At 36.4% G+C, this 18,913-nt stretch overlaps 1 long non-coding RNA gene across 1 annotated transcript; it reads left to right on the forward strand.

Moving 5' to 3' along the window:
- The first annotated feature begins 2,163 nt into the window (after positions 1 to 2,163).
- On the forward strand, positions 2,164 to 3,693 carry LOC139114381 (uncharacterized). Its single transcript, XR_011547861.1, has 3 exons — positions 2,164 to 2,265; positions 3,134 to 3,209; positions 3,565 to 3,693. It is a non-coding gene; the product is annotated as an uncharacterized lncRNA (long non-coding RNA).
- Positions 3,694 to 18,913: the final 15,220 nt, after the last annotated feature.

Below are 18,913 nucleotides of genomic sequence, written 5' to 3' on the forward strand. Positions count from 1 at the left end.
TTAGAAAAACATATCTGAAGACCTAGTGAGTTGGATTTGACATTTGCAATATAGCGAGAGTGCTTCTCCTTAGTGGCTTCTCTGTCCCTAATTGCATAAATAGGTTGATTTTTGTTGTCAACTCAATGATGTTATTTCAAAAAACATTCAAACGGCTTGCAAGTTTTCCTACATATTCGACTAAAACAGAAGCAATGTTATCAGCAACTTCAAAATCCAGTCTGAAAAAGTGTTGTTTGAAATGGCACGAAAAGAATTTGTCCAGGCCAGAGTGCACGGACGTGTACTTTTGATGGTCCATTGACGTCTTCTGAACAAGGCAAAAGATATAATGTCTGAAGGATAATACATTCTAAGGGGCTTTTCTGCATTTGAATGTCATCTTACGAAGTTGCATTTGATCGTAAGCATTTTCAATAATTTCCTACCTTAGTGTTAATTTATCTATTTGTTGATATGCAATGATGTATCATTATTTGCTTTAGGCCAACGTTTACCGTACCAACATGGTGTTTTGTTGTTTTCTGTATTCTGCAAGAGTTTGGACCTACTTTACAGCTACATAATTTTGAAATTAAATCCTTTCGAAAACCAATGTGCACGTCGGTGTAAAACAAAAAGTGTAAACATATGTAAAAGAGTGTCATAGTAAATGTATCATGCCAAGCCTGACATTCAGTGACAGATTGCGGTTAAACTGTTTATAGCAATGGGAGCAATGTGTACTGTAAAATATATAGTATTTTGTTCCTACTTTGAATATCAATGCATATTTCGAAATAGCAGAATGCTTTTACTGGATGGGTGATGCAGCGACGAAAACAATATATTAAAGACCGTCCTTTATACGGTAATTGCTGCATTGCAACCACTAGTACTATTTACCTCTAAAAGTTTTAATATTAAAGTGGCACTCCCATTTGGTAACATTTTTAAAGCACATTTTTTTAATGCCAACGGTCGATATTTGACGTGGCGACTGCGCGCGGATCGCGAGATATCGATAAAAACATGTCTTCAAAAAAGTAAAAGTTTGAATTCCGGTGGCCCACCTAAATTCAGCTTCCGAACATCGAACGTTCGGCACTGGGGCCATTGTCAACTAAGCTATGGAGTAAGAGTCTACGCTGACGCTGCTGTACGCCACAGTACCACTGGCGTCGGTAATCGGTCATGCCCCGTGGGAGAAAGCTGAGTCTTACTGACTTGGCGTAAAAACGAAAAACAATTTTTGCTGATTCCACCAGAATTCGCATAGGTGACTAGCACAGTTACGTTCGGTTGATACATAGCGGCCGCCGTGTGGTATGCATAGACGCATACCACGCGCGCGGCGTACTATGTGGCAGACGACAAAATGTAGTCATCGGAGGCGGCTAATATTTGACACGTAAAAACTGATGTTTATGTGGTATTGGTTAAAAATATAATACAACTGATTTAGAATAATGAAAACGACAAAAACTAAGGAGAAGTTTTAAAAAACTTACCTGAGGTAAAGGCATAATGCTGTAGGCCTATATAAAGTCTTTGCAGTGGGAAGTAAATTAATTGCGTCGTTTGAACTTATTGTAGACTCCCTAGAATATCGTCAATCAGCACAACAACAAACCTTCGGGGGATTTCGGGTCAAAATCAGAAACGATCGTAAAACTTCGGAATGTGAAAAATACGCTCGGGAAATGACATGTTTTTATCGATATCTCGTGATCCGCGCGCAGTCACGACGTCAAATATCGACCGTTGGCTTTAAAAAAATGTGTTTTAAAATTTTACCAAGTGGGATTGCCTCTTTAGGGAGCTCGGTAGCAGCGTGAACAAACAAGTGCTCTACCAGTCATGGAATGTGGAGCAATACTAGGTATTTGTTTGGTTTGAAACCAAAGGATTACTCTGGCGAAGTGTATTGCTTGATACAGTGTATGAAATAAACCCCCACAACTTCTCAGGGCCTCGACAGGTTTTCATGCCAGGAGTGTCAATTTCTTTATTTAATGGGATACATAACTTTATACAAACCCTGCCAATACCCGATTTAGTTTTACTGAGCCGCGGAATCAACTAAAAACTATTTCCAACAATCGTCAATGAAATGTCATTAAGGTAAATAGGTCGACCACAATGTGTAACGGATATAAATATTTTCTAAAGACTATGCTCAGCATTGCTATCATCTTGCTTGTCATTTCAGGGAGGGCTGATAAAAGTGCTGCGTCCATTAAATGAGAAAGTTCGGAATACTGTTGTCGATGAAAAGACTGCAAGGTAAAGTGTCTGTGGCAAGCATAGAATGCATCACATACAATTAATGCTGTTTTATTTAGTTAGGGATTGTTAATATTAACGTATCGGCAAAACTTATATTCAAAATAGCACGATTAATCTTGGAAATATGGTGCTTAATAAATTTTCTGTATGTGAATTTGGTCACGCGATCGTCACAGCGAGTATGCCGCGTCAACAGCGTACAAAAAGGATATTCAACTCGCACAACTTTGCACAGGTTTCGGTCTTGCTTCGTTCATTGTGTGTTTAAGTATTCATAGGACATGGTTTTTTTTCGAGAACGACCTGAATATAATCTTAAATATTCCTGGTGCTAATCTGAAAGATTTATAAAGTAAAAGGCGTCCTGTAACATATGACGCTATTGGACTCTGCATGCCTAACACTATGATACTGATATTTACTGTACGATGGAACTCAGTAATTAGCTATAGAAATTGTTTTAGAAATGTCTTTACACCCATATGAAGCCTGACTACGTCGTAGCTCATGACGTTATGTGCAAGTTTACAGTTGAAAAGGTTACTAAAGACTAGTCCAAATAAAGTTATGACATTTACTGTGGTGATTTTCAAAAAGCTATTTGATAATTGAATTGACAAACCCTTGCTTTAGCTCCTCAACAACATAATTTTCGTCTCGGGCCTTTCAGTGCCTTGACAGGCTTAGGTTTTCAAGCGGTCCAACTGTTCGGTCACATCATGACTTCAAATTTAGTTAAAGAGCTAAACGTGCAACGTACTGGCAACGTCCTTTCTATTTTGACGACGCGTAGTTCACTTCATTCAGAATTATTGCATAACATTATAAGATTATTGATTTCGTTTTAAAATCGATCCAATTTCAGAGAAAATCTGCTACGCCTTTGTGTGTACTTCGAGGAATTGAACTATCAGAAAATTACAAAGTTACCCGCCTACACGGTAAGTTTGTCTGTCTGTCTGTCTGTCTGTCTATCTCTCTCTCTGAAACGAGCTCAAAGAAAAACGGTATAAGTGTAATTGATGCAACAAAGCGACCTCTTTAAAACTCCGATTATTTCCCATGGATTGACGAAAGTTGAATTATGGCATGATTGGCTACGATTTATGTGCGACACATTGCTGACATGTTTTACTATTCCTGACTGAACTCATTTCTCTATATTTTAACTATGAATGTACACTACAGTTATCGTTATATGTTGTTGAAACGATTGGCCATACAATCTTATATCTATCAAAATAACTAACACCAGTTCTCGTTAAATGTCGTTTCTTTTCCGGTTTTTTTTTTCAGATTGAAGAACTTTTGGCGAATCTTGGCGGCATTCTTGGACTCTACATCGGAATGTCACTGATCACTGCTTTTGAAGTCCTTGAACTCCTTCTGAATGTTCTGCGCCATCTTGCAACGAAGGCTTCAAAGCGCAAAGCGGTGCAATCGCCAGGTCCAACTGATTTGTAAACGACGCAAACAGTTCAATGGAATTATGGAAAGTTTGTTGATAATCGGATATAAAATGTTGATAATCGGATATTAAATTATTCATCAAGCTGTATTCGTCAAATGTCATGAAGTATTTACGTCTGCAAAAATCCTATCCGTTTTTCATTAAGCTACGTACTTCAGCTAACACTATCATAATAACATGGCAACATATGTGCACCGAGTCAGAATATTTCTCAACGTCTTATCATATGAAGCCTTTCTACCGAAACATTTCTTCTCAGCAAAGAAGCCAGTGAGACAGATATTCCCATGAGGACATTCTATTGTAAATTAGGAGATGCTACATGGAATATTGCATGTCTTTGCTCTCATGATGGGTGATAGCATTCCTGGCTCTGACTCACAACAGTAATTTCTTCTTTTTCGAATCAGACTAACTTCGCAACTTTCGATTTATGTACATGTATCCTGGCAGGATACACCTATCCATTCCGGACACCTGCTACAAATGCATTGCTGGTTTAAGATTACGCCATTGTTATTGTCATTGCCATATCTGTTTCTTGGACGTGATAAATTATGTATCTGAATGTTACTACCATTATTGGATAATTATATTTTGATGTTAAATTATCACACATATGTTTTTATACAGAAGTAATAACAGAAAATCTGATTTTTCGGTGAAAACTGAGTATTGGGTGAAGGAGACACCTCTTCAAGCTCTCATTCCCATGTCCATCAGCTCACAAGCACTTTCATGTTCTAAAGGCAATAACAACAATCGAAATGTCTCCGGTAGCAGGCAACTTCATCAAACCGTTTATCAGCATAGTGTCCTTATTCGAGATAATGTATAACTTGCTAGCTGTAGTGTTACACCTTCACATCCTACAATATGTATAGAAACTTTAACTTGTGCAATAAGGCAATAAACGTATTCGCAACTATTCTGAAATACACCTATGTAGACCATTAATACTTGTTCTGAAAAGTTAATTACATACTCATTTACATACTCATCCTAACAGAAGATAACACATACATGCATACACACATACCTACATACATACATACATACATACATACATACATACATACATACATACATATATATATATATATATATATATATATATATATAATATATATATATAGTGTGTGTGTGTGTGTGTGTGTGTGTGTGTGTGTGTGTGTGTGTGTGTGTGTGTGCTGACGTACAACATTAAAAAAAAATTTATGTGTTCACACACGTTTACGCACGTTATTAGAATTTAGCTAGGAAGTTCCTTCCCGTGCAAACCTTTTAAGTTGTCTAGATAATAAGTGATTGTGATATACCAGATACGAAATGACACTATCGGTTGCTGACCGAGTAGCTACGATAATTAGCACCCAATGTTAACAATATACTCATTAAAAATTGCATTTCCTTGTCAAGCATCATGATTCATTTCTGTGTATTGGTAAAAGTGTCTATAAATAGGCCCGGTAAAACTTGTGCGTATACTTTTAAAAATGTCTTGTTCCTTCTCCATCTTGTGAATTTTAAAGCTCAAAGAACATATACCTCTCATTTCTACACGCCACTTTGTCATTTGTAAAAATGCAATGCTGGTTTCTATGCCACTTCCTTATCTGTCATGCCCTAATGTTATTTTAACCAACATCGATTTTATTTCTTTAAATTAAGCAGGAAATCTTCTCTACATGATCTCTTAATCGTCCAGTCGTATCCCAATTTAATTAGTGCTTATGACCACGATCCTTTCAAACTTATCACCCAGTTGCATGTTACTAGGCACCACGCATTAAGTTTATCAGCTTTCAACGCTGATAGACTCAGCTCAGTAACAACTGAATACACAAAATTAACATGCAAGCTAAGATCGTTTACATTGCATTTACTTTGTTTGTTTGGAAAAGCAAAACAAGAACAACAAGAACAGCAGCAGGAACAGCAGCAGCAGCAGCAACAACAACAATCATCATCTTCATCATCATCATCTTCATCATCATAACCATCATCATCATCATCATCGTCAACGTCATCATCTAAAACGATAATCAAGACATTGCGAGTTTATCAGTCGCCGTATCGTACCATAACATTGCAGAGTTATGAAAGTTTGTAACATATCATACAAGAAAATCACTCGATCGCAGATTATTAAATGGAAGTTGGCGATGTCACATATATTTGTGACACGTAGGTCCTACATTTGACATATTTGGGTAAGAATAAAGATCTAAAAGGGAGAAATTGGAATAGTAAGTCGACGCTCTCTTAATCTTTCCGAACGTCTATGCCAAACGTACGTGACGTCCGCTTGGTCACATGATCACTCGACTGTAGAAAAACAAGTGATCACATGATCGCTTGTTTTTCTACAGTCGAGGAAGTTTCACTTCCCTCAATAATTACTTTCAGTCGTCCAGTCGTGTACTACGTTAAGTAGTTCCGTGCTTATTGCCACGATCCTGTCAAACGTATCACCCTTTGTATGTTACCAGGCACCATGCACTACGTTTAACAGCTTTCAACGCTGATGGACTCATCTCAGTAGCAACTTAAAAGATTGACTTGAGTTTCGATCATATTAGATATTTTGCATGCTAGTTATTCTCGGCATTGGATTGTTAGATTTATCGCCTCACATTTGATAGAACTTAACATGCAATGTCAACGCGCTCACAAAAGTATTTTACAATTGTATTTACTGTATGAAAAGAAAAACAACAACGACAACATCATCAACTACAAAAACAACAACAATAATCACCATCACCACCACCACCATCATCACCATCATCATCATCATCATCATCATCACCATCATCATCATCATCATCCAAGAAAAGCACTCGATTGCAGATTATTAAATGGAAGTTGGCAATGTCACATATATTTATGATATATTTTGGAAAGAATCAAAGTCTAAAGGGGAGAAATTGGAAAAGTAAATCGGCGCTCTGTTTTGCCCTGTTTGTGTGATTAAACTTTAACCTGGCTGGAGACGTACAATACGTGCACGATCATAAGTCTATTTCTCTTTATTACCAACAGTTTGTCAAATTTTGGCATTTCTTTAAACGAACTAATAAAATTGATGATTATTCAATTTTCACTTCTTCATTTCAAGTCAAGTTAAGTTTATTTTGAACTGGTGCTGTTGAAAGAGATTTTATTGCGATAGCCAATTTGTGACAATAACTTAAACTGTCTGCCACTCTCGATACTGACTCTGAACAGTCACTAAGATGACTCCATATTGTTGATATCAGCGACTTTGGTTATTAGCGTATCGAAGCAGAATGTCTTAACCTTTGCTCTAATCTTTTTAAAGCTAACGGCAATCTCTTTCACAATCAAACATAGAATTCAGGGTTATGGTGAAAATTTTAAGATTTAATACCACACCAAGGCGTTTCGATATAATTTGCAGACGAAGATATTAGATCATAAACTCTCAATTTGTCATAGTAAATATCCAGTCGCGTCTTTAACCATTGCTGTAGTTGAGCGTGTTTGAAGAAATGACCTCATCAACCGTCTCGGAATGAGAGTCATATCCTTCAGAACACAAGGCATCGTAATAATCAGAGTTTTCGTGTCTGCGTTGTATTCAAATAGTGTTGTAAAAGTTCTTGAGCACCATGAAATTAACGTTAACGACTACAATCAGTGGGTAAACTAAGCATAGTTTTGAAAAGCCAAAATCCCTATGTCTTGCAGTTAAAATCAGTAAATGTTGATGTACAATTGGAGTTGAATCTTTTGTTTCTCCGTAAACACCGCTCATATTGTTGATGATAGGTCAAGTTCATGGAACACATTTAAGCGTTCTTAACTCAAATAAATTGTAACAGTTGCTGGAAGCGACATGTCTCTACATCGATTTTATTTCTTTAAATTAAGCAGACAAAAATGAAACAACCGAGAGTACCTGCAAGCTAAACAGATTTGAGCATGGTCAAAAATAAAAACAAATGTAGAAAAAATGACCACACTGTGATCGACACAAACAATTTTGTTTCCTGTTCTGTCTCTTTTGTAAAAAAAATCTCTAGATATGTAATTTGATCTTCAGCTCTGAAATAAATATGAAATGGACCGTTTTTGTTCTTTTCAATGCACGATTATTTGAGCCTTGGCCGCGGTAATAGAGACGTTCAGTTTGACGTAATTCCGCATACATCTGTACGTGTGCCCGTGCTATACCGTGTAAAGTTTCGGTTGACTAATGATGATTCGACTTCGCTGTATTAATTCTAGAAATCATACGAAATTTGTGTAATTTTCGCCTAAATTCAAATCAAAGCTTAATATATATTGTATCGAAGAGGGAAAAACATGATGTAGCATTTCTGAAAATTTAGATATTTTTACAGTGTAGTGTTTCTGTTATTTCTTTCTCTCGCGATCACGCCAGCTCCAACAGATTCAGTCTCATTCGCGAAATAATAATTCAACTGAGTCTCTTTGTAGCCTATATTTTACTTGATGGTAGGGAATTCACTACTTGACCTTGTAACGCTTTAAATTATATATGAGGTCTTAACATAAACATGTTATTATGCAATGTTCTTTCCTACCGTAACTGAGGCGAAAAGTCGGAGTGAGACATGTTCTCCTGCGGGCTGCAAAGTGTTCTCATGACCCCGACCGCGCTAGCCACCTATGCGGGTATAACACCAGAATACACTGCAAGCAATCAAGCAAAACCCTGGAGTAAGGCGTGTTTGCCCTCTTTCAGCCACCCCCGCCTTTCTGGCGAGGAATGTCAAGGAACGGTTTACATTTGTTTCAAATCCCCATATATCTATTATATATAGTTTTGCATATCTCCATACTTGTTTTTCTACAGTCGAGAAAGTTTCACTTCTCTACATGATTACTTTTAGTCGTCCAGTCGTATCCTAAGATAAGTAGTTCCCTGCCTATTGACACAATCCTGTCAAACTTATCACCCATTTGTATGTTACCAGGCACCACGCATTACATTTATCAGCTTTCTGATAGACTCAGCTCAGTAGAAACCGAAGAGCTTAATTTGCGTAACGACTATATTAGTCAGACATTTACTTGCTAGTTATTTTCGGCACAAGATTCTAAGATTTATCGCCACGCATTTGATAGAACTTAACATCCAAACTTTACACGCTAGTCAAAGGCGTTAACAATTGTAGTTACTGAATGCAAAGCAAAAGAACAACAACAAAACAGCAGCAACAACAACAACAAATGCAATACTACTATACCACTTATATATATCTAGCTATATCACTTGCAACATGGGGAAGGAAACCAATTAAATCTGAAAAAAAGCACAATTTTGTTAATGACAAAAGGCAAGATGCGAGGTGCATGAAAAATCTACAGTCGTTTACAATGGTATTTACTGCAAATGGTATTTAAGCAAAAGAAGAAGAAGATTTGATTTTTCAAATAAACGTTTATTACTAAAAATAGTCTCCTGTACAGACAAGTACAAATCAAAACAATTCAAATTTTGAGACAAAAAGCAAAAATGAAATCTGACAAATGCTTTATAGCAAATGATGGTCAATTACTGAAAATACTAAACAAAATTGGACTGTAAAAAATCAGCAAAAACTGCAAAATGGCTATGATACTGATGCTGGAGCGAGACGGGAGAGAACTGGTGAAAAGGCAAACAGGTAGCTATATCACTTGCAACATGGGGAAGGAAGCCAATTAAATCTGAAAAAAAGCACAATTTTGTTAATGACAAAAGGCAAGATGCGAGGTGCATGAAAAATCTCCACTGAATAGGAGAAAGTAAAAGAAACATCCGAAACAAGAAAAAGCGACAGAAATTTGCAAGGAATTGGGACAGTAAACACCTTACATCTTGCAGAAAAAAAGCCACCTAACCGCCAATGAGAAGGGGTATATTGAGAAAACTTTTCGTTTGCATGTACATGCCAACGAAGAATCCTCCCAACTGACTACCCCCTTCCATTCCGTGAGGAGTACGGTGCCCAGGACGAGATAGGATTTGGCAAAAGGGAAAGTGTGCTTAGAGGTGAAAGCATTTTCTTTACAACAAAATTGAATCAATAGTAAATGTTCCATCAATGTCTACAGAAACAATGACGTCATTAATACACCAAATGTTTTTGAAAGCACTTATGTTTGAATTGAGCGTGAAGTAATTATATTCTTCTAAAATGCGAGCACAAACTCGCCTTTTAAAAACAGAAACAAGCATATTACTGATTGAGGGATCATGACCATTAATTGCATTTCGTCTTGTTACATGAATTGCAATTTTAGCTGTCGTAAAAAGAAAATTTAAAAGCGCAAAAGTATTCTTGTCCATGTATGATTTATCAAAGGGTGGGCCTAAAACAAACCACCAGAATAAAATATTGCATTCCTGACCAAGAAAACGGTGACAGAGTTTACGAAGGAGAATGAACAAGGGAGAAAGACGAGGGCATTCTAAAAATATGTGTAAGAGGTCATCTCTGGCACTACAGAAAATACAATCAGAGGATGAGCTATACCCAGAATGGAACATAAACGAGCCAGTTGCGTACGCACCGTGGAGAAGACGCCATTGAAGATCTCCTTCTTTTTTGGGAATTGGACTGAGATAACAAGAAGTGAACAAAGGTTTGATACTTTCAGTAAGTGAAAGCAGATCTCTCCAAACTGTATCTTGACGTTTATTGTTCCTATGAAAATTGGACATAATCAAGAATTTATAAATGCTACCCTTTTCAAATTTATACAAGGGACAATTCAAAATAATATGGTCATCAGTGCCTTTACAAATAAGTTCGAAAGAGTACGAAGGACGATGACAAGAATGAACGTCATCCAAATCAACTTCCTCTTCAAAATAACTGTGGATTTGTTTTTTCCAATCACAGGGAATATAGTCGATCAACGTCTTGACAGTATTTGTTAAAATTCTATCCGAATGTATAGAAACAATGTTTTTAAAGTGGCTTGGGGAGCGCCAAGATTTTTGGAAAGGGTCAAAAAAATCTCCAACTTTTGTATTGCCAGCACTGATAAAGTGATTAACAAGAGTACTATCAAGAGGATTAGTAAAACTAACACAATCGTTGAAAAAAAGGGCTTCATGGAAGATATCTTTGATTGAAAGGGGTCCACCTTTTCTCAGGAAAAATACATGACTTCCAGACTCTCAAAAGCTCAAGATAAAAATTAGGAAGATAATCTGGAACAGACTGAAAATTCACTGTAAAAAGTTGAGAGGTGTACTTGAGATTACCAACATTCCGAAAATAAAAATCAGCAAACAAAAAAGAAGGGTGATCCAGACCTGAATACAAGTATCTTTGAAGATAATTTAGCCTGAAAGCTTTCACACGTCAAGAGAGATCGATGAGATTTTGCCCTCCTAACTTCAATGGAGCAAAAAACTGTACGACTTGGCAACCAATGTTTTCCTTGCCAGAAGAAATCAAGAAATTTGTGCTGAATTTCATCAATGATAAAAGCAGGAGGACAGAGGCAAATTAAACGGTGAAAGAATTTAGTGGCAGCAAGTTGATTAATAACGATAACACGGCCTTGGAATGACATAGCAGGAGCATATCTATTCCACCAAGATAACTTATTGTCAATCTTTGTAACACACTCACTCCATTTTTTGAAAAATATTCGTTACTGTTACCCAAATAAGTACCAAGGACTTTGAGACCAATACTATTCCAAAGAATTTCAAGCGGATGATCAGCACGCCCACGCCATGAACCGACCCAAAGACCTTGGGACTTACGATAGTTAATTAGCTCACGTGTGTAAACACGTGGGCTATTGTCATAGCGATGTCTGTCTGTCTGTCCGTGTGTGTGTGTGTGTGTGTGTGTGTGTGTGTGTGTGTGTGTGTGTGTGTGTGTCTGTCTGTCTGTTTACACGATAACTCAAAAGCGCCTGAACGGATTCAAGTCAGATTTGGTACACAGGTACTATATGCTACTTGCAAGAACTGATTACATTTGGTTAGTGTGGCTTGCATATTAATGAAGTTATGCAATATCGTTTTTTCCGTACAATGGTTTCCCTATGGGGACGGTAATGACAGTGTAGACATATATCAAGAAATACTGCACAAAATCTCACGAAACTTTTCACAGATGACAATCTCAGAACATTATGATGATACTGTGAGTGTCATGTCAATTACCTTCTCATTTGCATATTTAATGAACTTTTGTTATGAGTAAGATAACTCTGAAATTCCTTCACCAAACTTGATGATACTTGCAACAAATATTGATCTGCTATATATCTAATTATACTTAGAAGCATTTGACAGTGTCAAGTAATAAATAGGTCATTTGCATATTTTATGAAGTTTTGTAATTAGTGGTATAACTCCAAAATAACTTCACCAAATAAGATGAAATCTGCTGCAGATACTGATCCGACTGATATCTAAGTGTAGTGTAAAGCATTCGTTAGTGTGAACTTAATTAAGGGTCATTTGCATATTTAATGAACTTTGTAATTAGGTATATAACTCTGAAATTACGGCACCCAAGTCTTTGAAATTGGGTACAGATATTGTTTTGATAAATATCTAATTCTACTGAGAAACATTTGGCAGTGTCAAGTTAACAAATAGGTCATTTGCATATTTAATGAAGTTTTGTAATTAGTGATATAACTCCAAAATAACTGCACCAAATGTTATGAAATCTGCTGCAGATACTGATCCCACATATATCTAATTGTGGTGTAGAGCATTTACTTGTGTGAAGTTATTTAAAGGTTTATTTGCATATTTAATGAACTTTGTAATTAGTGATATTACTCCAAAATTACAGCGTTAAATTTAATGAAACTTCCTACAGATGTTGATCTGATAAATATCCAATTGTACTGAGAAGCATTGAACAGTTTCAAGTTAATAATTAGCTCATTTGCATATTTCATGAAGTTTTATAATTAGTCATATAACTCCGAAATAACTGCATCAAACGTCATGAAAACGGCTGAATATACTGATCAGACAGATATCTAACTGTGTTGTAAAGCATTTAGTAGTGTAAAGTTAATTAAGGGTTCATTTGCATACTTAATAAACTTTGTAATTAGGTATATAACTCTGAAATTACGGCACCAAATTTGTGAAACGTGCTACAGAAATTGATTTGATAAATATTTAATTGTGCTATGAATCATTGAACAGTGTCAAGTTAATTTAGGGTTTATTTGCATATTTAATGAACTTTGTAATTAGTGACAATGCTCTAAAATTACAGCACTAAATTAAATAAAACGTGCTAAAAATGTTGATCTATCGGATATCTAGTTGTCCCATGAAGCATGAGCAGTGTCAAGTTAATTAACAGCTCAATTTACATATTAAATAAAGTTTTGTAATTAATGATTAAACTCCGAGAGTACTGTGCGAAGTTGAAAAAACCTGCGACATATAGTGATAACATATATCTATGTTCTTATTGTTCTGTGAAGGGTACTACTATTAATGAACCTTTTGTAAAAACACGTGAGCATATTCAGTTCATATCTGGTTTTTGCATTACTGGCATGCTCATAGACAGAAAACCAATATTTAAACCTCAAAAAATCAGTATCACAAGTTACAAGAGTATTAACGTCATCAGCATAAGCTGAAAGTTTACATTTACGATCACTTGAATTTGGAATCATTACACCTTGAATACTGTCGTCTTGTCTTATTCTGTGTAAAAGAGGTTCAATAACAATTGCATACAGCTGCCCCGATAATGAGCAACCTTGCCTTATACCACGTGAAAACTGAACTGGAGCAGTAAGGGAACTGTTAACACGAACAAGACTATCAGTTTGAGTATACAGAAGTTTAATAAAATTGATGAAATTTTCACCAAACCCGAAACGCATGCAGAGTTTGAAAAAGATAATGATGACTGACACGATCAAAAGCTTTTTCCTGATCTAAAGAAAGAATACCAAGAGGAAGATTCATGTCATTATGAAAATGAATGCAATCCCTAATTAAATGAATATTGTCAAAAATCTGTCTGCCTGGAACAGTATAACTTTGATCTACATGAATGATATCTTGTAAAACTTGCTTTAAGCGAAGCGATAAAGCTTTAGTGAAAATTTATAATCAGAGCAAAGCAAACTGATAGGTCTCCAGTTCTTAAGAAGGGAGTTATCACCTTGTTTCGGAAGGAGTGTGATAACAGCTCTACGACAGGACGTTGGAAGAAGGCCATCGGAAATTGACTTTTGAAAAACCTGGTGAAAATCGTTCCCCAATAGAGACCAGAATTTTTTATAAAATTCACAAGGAATGCCATCAACACCAGGTGTTTACCATTCGCAATGTTCTTGAGTGCAAAGGTGTACTCGTCAAGACTAATGGGTTCATCAAGTTGCGTAACTTTGTCAGCAGGTAATTGAGGGAGATCATGAAGCAAAGTATTTTGTGCTTCGGGCGAAACAGGCTCAGCAGTAAACAGGTTTTGATAAAACTGGCGAGTAAGTTGACGAATTTCTCTCTGATTTTCAGTAATTGTATGATCTTCACGTTGGAGATGAGTAATGGATTTACGACAGCCTTTGTATTTTTCAAGAGAAAAGAAAAACTGTGAATTAGTATCAGAATCATTGAGCTGTTGAAAACGAGAACGAATAACTACACCTTGGTATCAAGTTTCTGAAAACTGTCTAACAGGTCTTTTGCTGATGATATCTTGTTTCCAGAGAAGGCTGAGTATGAATCAATGTTTCCAAAGTACGAATTTCCTCAATAAGCTTTTGTTTTGAACGTTTAAAGTGATGAACTCGTTCAGCGCTGTACTGCTGACTCAATTCTTTAATCTTTTGTTTTCCTATATCCCACCAAGACTGAAGAGAAGAAAACCTATCCTTCTCATTACGCCAACCTTCCCAGAATTCCTTAATTAAAGTACAGTAATTTTCATCATTAAGAAGACTAGTATTAAGACACCAAACTGGATTTTTGTTGACACTCGAATTCATAGTTAAAACAAGAGAAACAAGAGAGTGATCAGATAAATCAGTAGGAGAGTCAATAGACACAGATTTAATTTTCGAAGTCAACCTCTTGTTAATGAAGAAAGTATCAATGCGAGATTTTTGCTCTCCTCTCTGCCACGTAAAATTTTGAGCCTGCTTATGAAAATAACGCCAGGCATCAGAAAGCTTACAGCAATGAACAAGAGAAGAAAAAACTTGCGAAGACTTTAAATGTGGTTCAATATGAGACGACCTATCTAAATCAGGAACAAGAGTACAATTAAAGTCGCCCCTATGACAATATTTTCATTATCAAGATCAAAATCAAGGAGAAATTTACGAAGACTTTCAAAGAAAATACAACGATCATCTCCACTTAAAGGAGCATGAATATTAAGCAAATGGAAGGAAGTGTCATCCATTTTAATATGCAAATGAAGTAGACGACCCTGGACGACACTTTTTACAGAAACAACATCAACATTTTTGTTTCGTGGAAACAGCACTGCAACCCCAGCAGAATTACTAGTACCATGTGAGAAATAAATAGGCGCGCGCCAAACTACTTGCCACTGCGCCTGATTAGCCACTGTAGAATGGGTTTCCTGTAAAAAATAAAAGAAGAAGAAGAAGAAGAAGAAGATTTTTTTTTTCAAATAAACGTTTATTACTAAAAATAGTCTCCTGTACAGACAAGTACATATCAAAACAATTCAAATTTTGAGACAAAAAGCAAAAATGAAATCTGACAAATGCTTTATAGCAAATGATGGTCAATTACTGAAAAACACTAAACAAAATTGGACTGAAAAAAAAAATCAGCAAAAACTGCAAAATGGCTATGAAACTGATGCTGGAGCGAGACAGAGAGAACTGGTGAAAAGGCAAACAGGTAGCTATATCACTTGCAACATGGGGAAGGAAACCAATTAAATCTGAAAAAAAGCACAATTTTGTTAATGACAAAAGGCAAGATGCGAGGTGCATGAAAAATCTCCACTGAATAGGAGAAAGCGAAACAAACATCCGAAACAAGAAAAAGTGACAGAAATTTGCGAGGAAATAGGACAGGAACACCTTACATCTTGCAGAAAAAAAGCCACCTAACCGCCAATGAGAAGGGGTATATTGAGAAAACTTTTCGTTGGCATGTACATGCTTACGAAGAATCCTCCCAACTGACCACCCCCTTCCATTCCGTGAGGAGTACGGTGCCCAGGACGAGATAGGATATGGCAAAAGGGAAAGTGTGCTTAGAGGTGAAAGCATTTTCTTTACAACAAAATTGAATCAATAGTAAAAGTTCCATCAATGTCTACAGAAGCAATAACGTTATTAATACACCAAATGTTTTTGAAAGCACTTATGTTTGAATTGAGCGTGAAGTAATTATATTCTTCTAAAATGCGAGCACAAACTCGCCTTTTAAAAACAGAAAACAAGCATATTACTGATTGAGGGATCATGACCATTAATTGCATTTCGTCTTGTTACATGAATTGCAATTTTAGCTGTCGTAAAAAGGAAATTTAAAAGCGCAAAAGTATTCTTGTCCATGTATGATTTATCATAGGGTGGGCCTAAAACAAACCACCAGAATAAAATCTTGCATTCCTGACCAAGAAAAAGGTGACAGAGTTACGAAGGAGAATGAACAAGGGAGAAAGACGAGGGCATTCTAAAAATATGTGTAAAAAGGTCATCTCTGGCACTACAGAAAATACAATCAGAGGATGAGCTATAGCCAGAATGGAACATAAACGAGCCAGTTGCGTACGCACCGTGGAGAAGACGCCATTGAAGATCTCCTTCTTTTTTGGGAATTGGACTGAGATAACAAGAAGTGAAAAAAGGTTTGATATTTTCCGTAAGTGAAAGCAGATCTCTCCAAACTGTATCTTGACGTTTATTGTTCTATGAAAATTTGACATAATCAAGAATTTATATATGCTACCCTTTTCAAATTTATACAAGGGACAATTCAAAATAATATGGTCATCAGTGCCTTTACAAATAAGTTCGAAAGAGTACGAAGGACGATGACAAGAATGAACGTCATCCAAATCAACTTCCTCTTCAAAATAACTGTGGATTTTGTTTTCCAATCACAGGAATAGAGTCGACCAACGTCTTGACAGTATTTGTAAAAATTCTATCCGAATGAATAGAAACAATGTTTTTAAAATGGCTTGGGGAGCGCCAAGATTTTTGGAAAGGGTCAAAAAGATCTCCAACTTTTGTAATGCCAGCACTGATAAAGTGATTAACAAGAGTACTATCAAGAGGGTTTGTAAAACTAACACAATCGTTGAAAAAAAGGGCTTCATGGAAGATATCTTTGATTGAAAGGGGTCCACCTTTTCTCAGGAAAATACATGACTTCCAGACTCTCAAAGTTCAAGATAAAAATTAGGAAGATAATCTGGAACAGACTGATAATTCACTGTAAAAAGTTGAGAGGTGTACTTGAGATTACCAACATTCCGAAAATAAAAATCAGCAAACAAAAATGAAGGATGATCCAGACCTGAATACACGTATCTTTGAAGGTAATTTAATCTGAAAGCTTTCACACGTGAAGAGAGATCGATGAGATTTTGCCCTCCTAACTTCAATGGAGCAAAAATTGTACGACTTGGCAACCAATGTTTTCCTTGCCAGAAGAAATCAAGAAATTGTGCTGAATTTCATCAATGATAAAAGCAGGAGGACAGAGGCAAATTAAACGGTGAAAGAGTTTAGTAGCAGCAAGTTGATTAATAACGATAACACGGCCTTGGAATGACATAGCAGGAGCATATCTATTCCACCAAGATAACTTATTGTCAATCTTTGTAACACACTCACTCCAGTTTTTTGAAAAATACTCGTTACTGTTACCTAAATAAGTACCAAGGACTTTGAGACCTATACTATTCCAAAGAATTTCAAGCGGATGATCAGCACGCCCACGCCATGAGCCAACCCAAAGACCTTGGGACTTACGATAGTTAATTTTTGCATTACTGGCATGCTCATAGACAGAAAACCAATATTTAAACCTCAAAAAATCAGTATCACAAGTTACAAGAGTATTAACGTCATCAGCATAAGCTGAAAGTTTACATTTACGATCACTTGAATTTGGAATCATAACACCTTGAATACTGTCGTCTTGTCTTATTCTGTGTAAAAGAGGTTCAATAACAATTGCATACAGCTGCCCCGATAATGAGCAACCTTGCCTTATACCACGTGAAAACTGAACTGGAGCAGTAAGGGAACTGTTAACACCAACAAGACTATCAGTTTGAGTATACAGAAGTTTAATAAAATTGATGAAATTTTCACCAAACCCGAACGCATGCAGAGTTTGAAAAAGATAATGATGACTGACACGATCAAAAGCTTTTTCCTGATCTAAAGAAAGAATACCAAGAGGAAGATTCATGTCATTATGAAAATGAATGCAATCCCTAATTAAATGAATATTGTCAAAAATCGTCTGCCTGGAACAGTATAACTTTGATCTACATGAACGATATCTTGCAAAACTTGCTTTAAGCGAAGCGATAAAGCTTTAGTGAAATTTTATAATCAGAGCAAAGCAAACTGATAGGTCTCCAGTTCTTAAGAAGGGAGTTATCACCTTGTTTCGGAAGGAGTGTGATAACAGCTCTACGACAGGACGTTGGAAGAAGGCCATCGGAAATTGACTTTTGAAAAACCTGGTGAAAATCGTTCCCCAATAGAGACCAGAATTTTTTATAAAATTCACAAGGAATGCCATCAACACCAGGTGTTTTACCATTCGCAATGTTCTTGAGTGCAAAGGTGTACTCGTCAAGACTAATGGGTTCATCAAGTTGCGTAACTTTGTCAGCAGGTAATTGAGGGAGATCATGAAGCAAAGTATTTTGTGCTTCGGGCGAAACAGGCTCAGCAGTAAACAGGTTTTGATAAAACTGGCGAGTAAGTTGACGAATTTCTCTCTGATTTTCAGTTATTGTATGATCTTCACGTTGGAGATGAGTAATTGATTTACGACAGCCTTTGTATTTTTCAAGAGAAAAGAAAAACTGTGAATTAGTATCAGAATCATTGAGCTGTTGAAAACGAGAACGAATAACTGCACCTCTGGTGTCAAGTTTCTGAAAACTGTCTAACAGGTCTTTTTGCTGATGATATCTTGTTTCCAGAGAAGGCTGAGTATGA

The sequence above is a fragment of the Ptychodera flava genome, chromosome 16 (genome assembly GCF_041260155.1).
Source record: "Ptychodera flava strain L36383 chromosome 16, AS_Pfla_20210202, whole genome shotgun sequence".
In the NCBI taxonomy this organism is placed as follows: domain Eukaryota; kingdom Metazoa; phylum Hemichordata; class Enteropneusta; family Ptychoderidae; genus Ptychodera; species Ptychodera flava.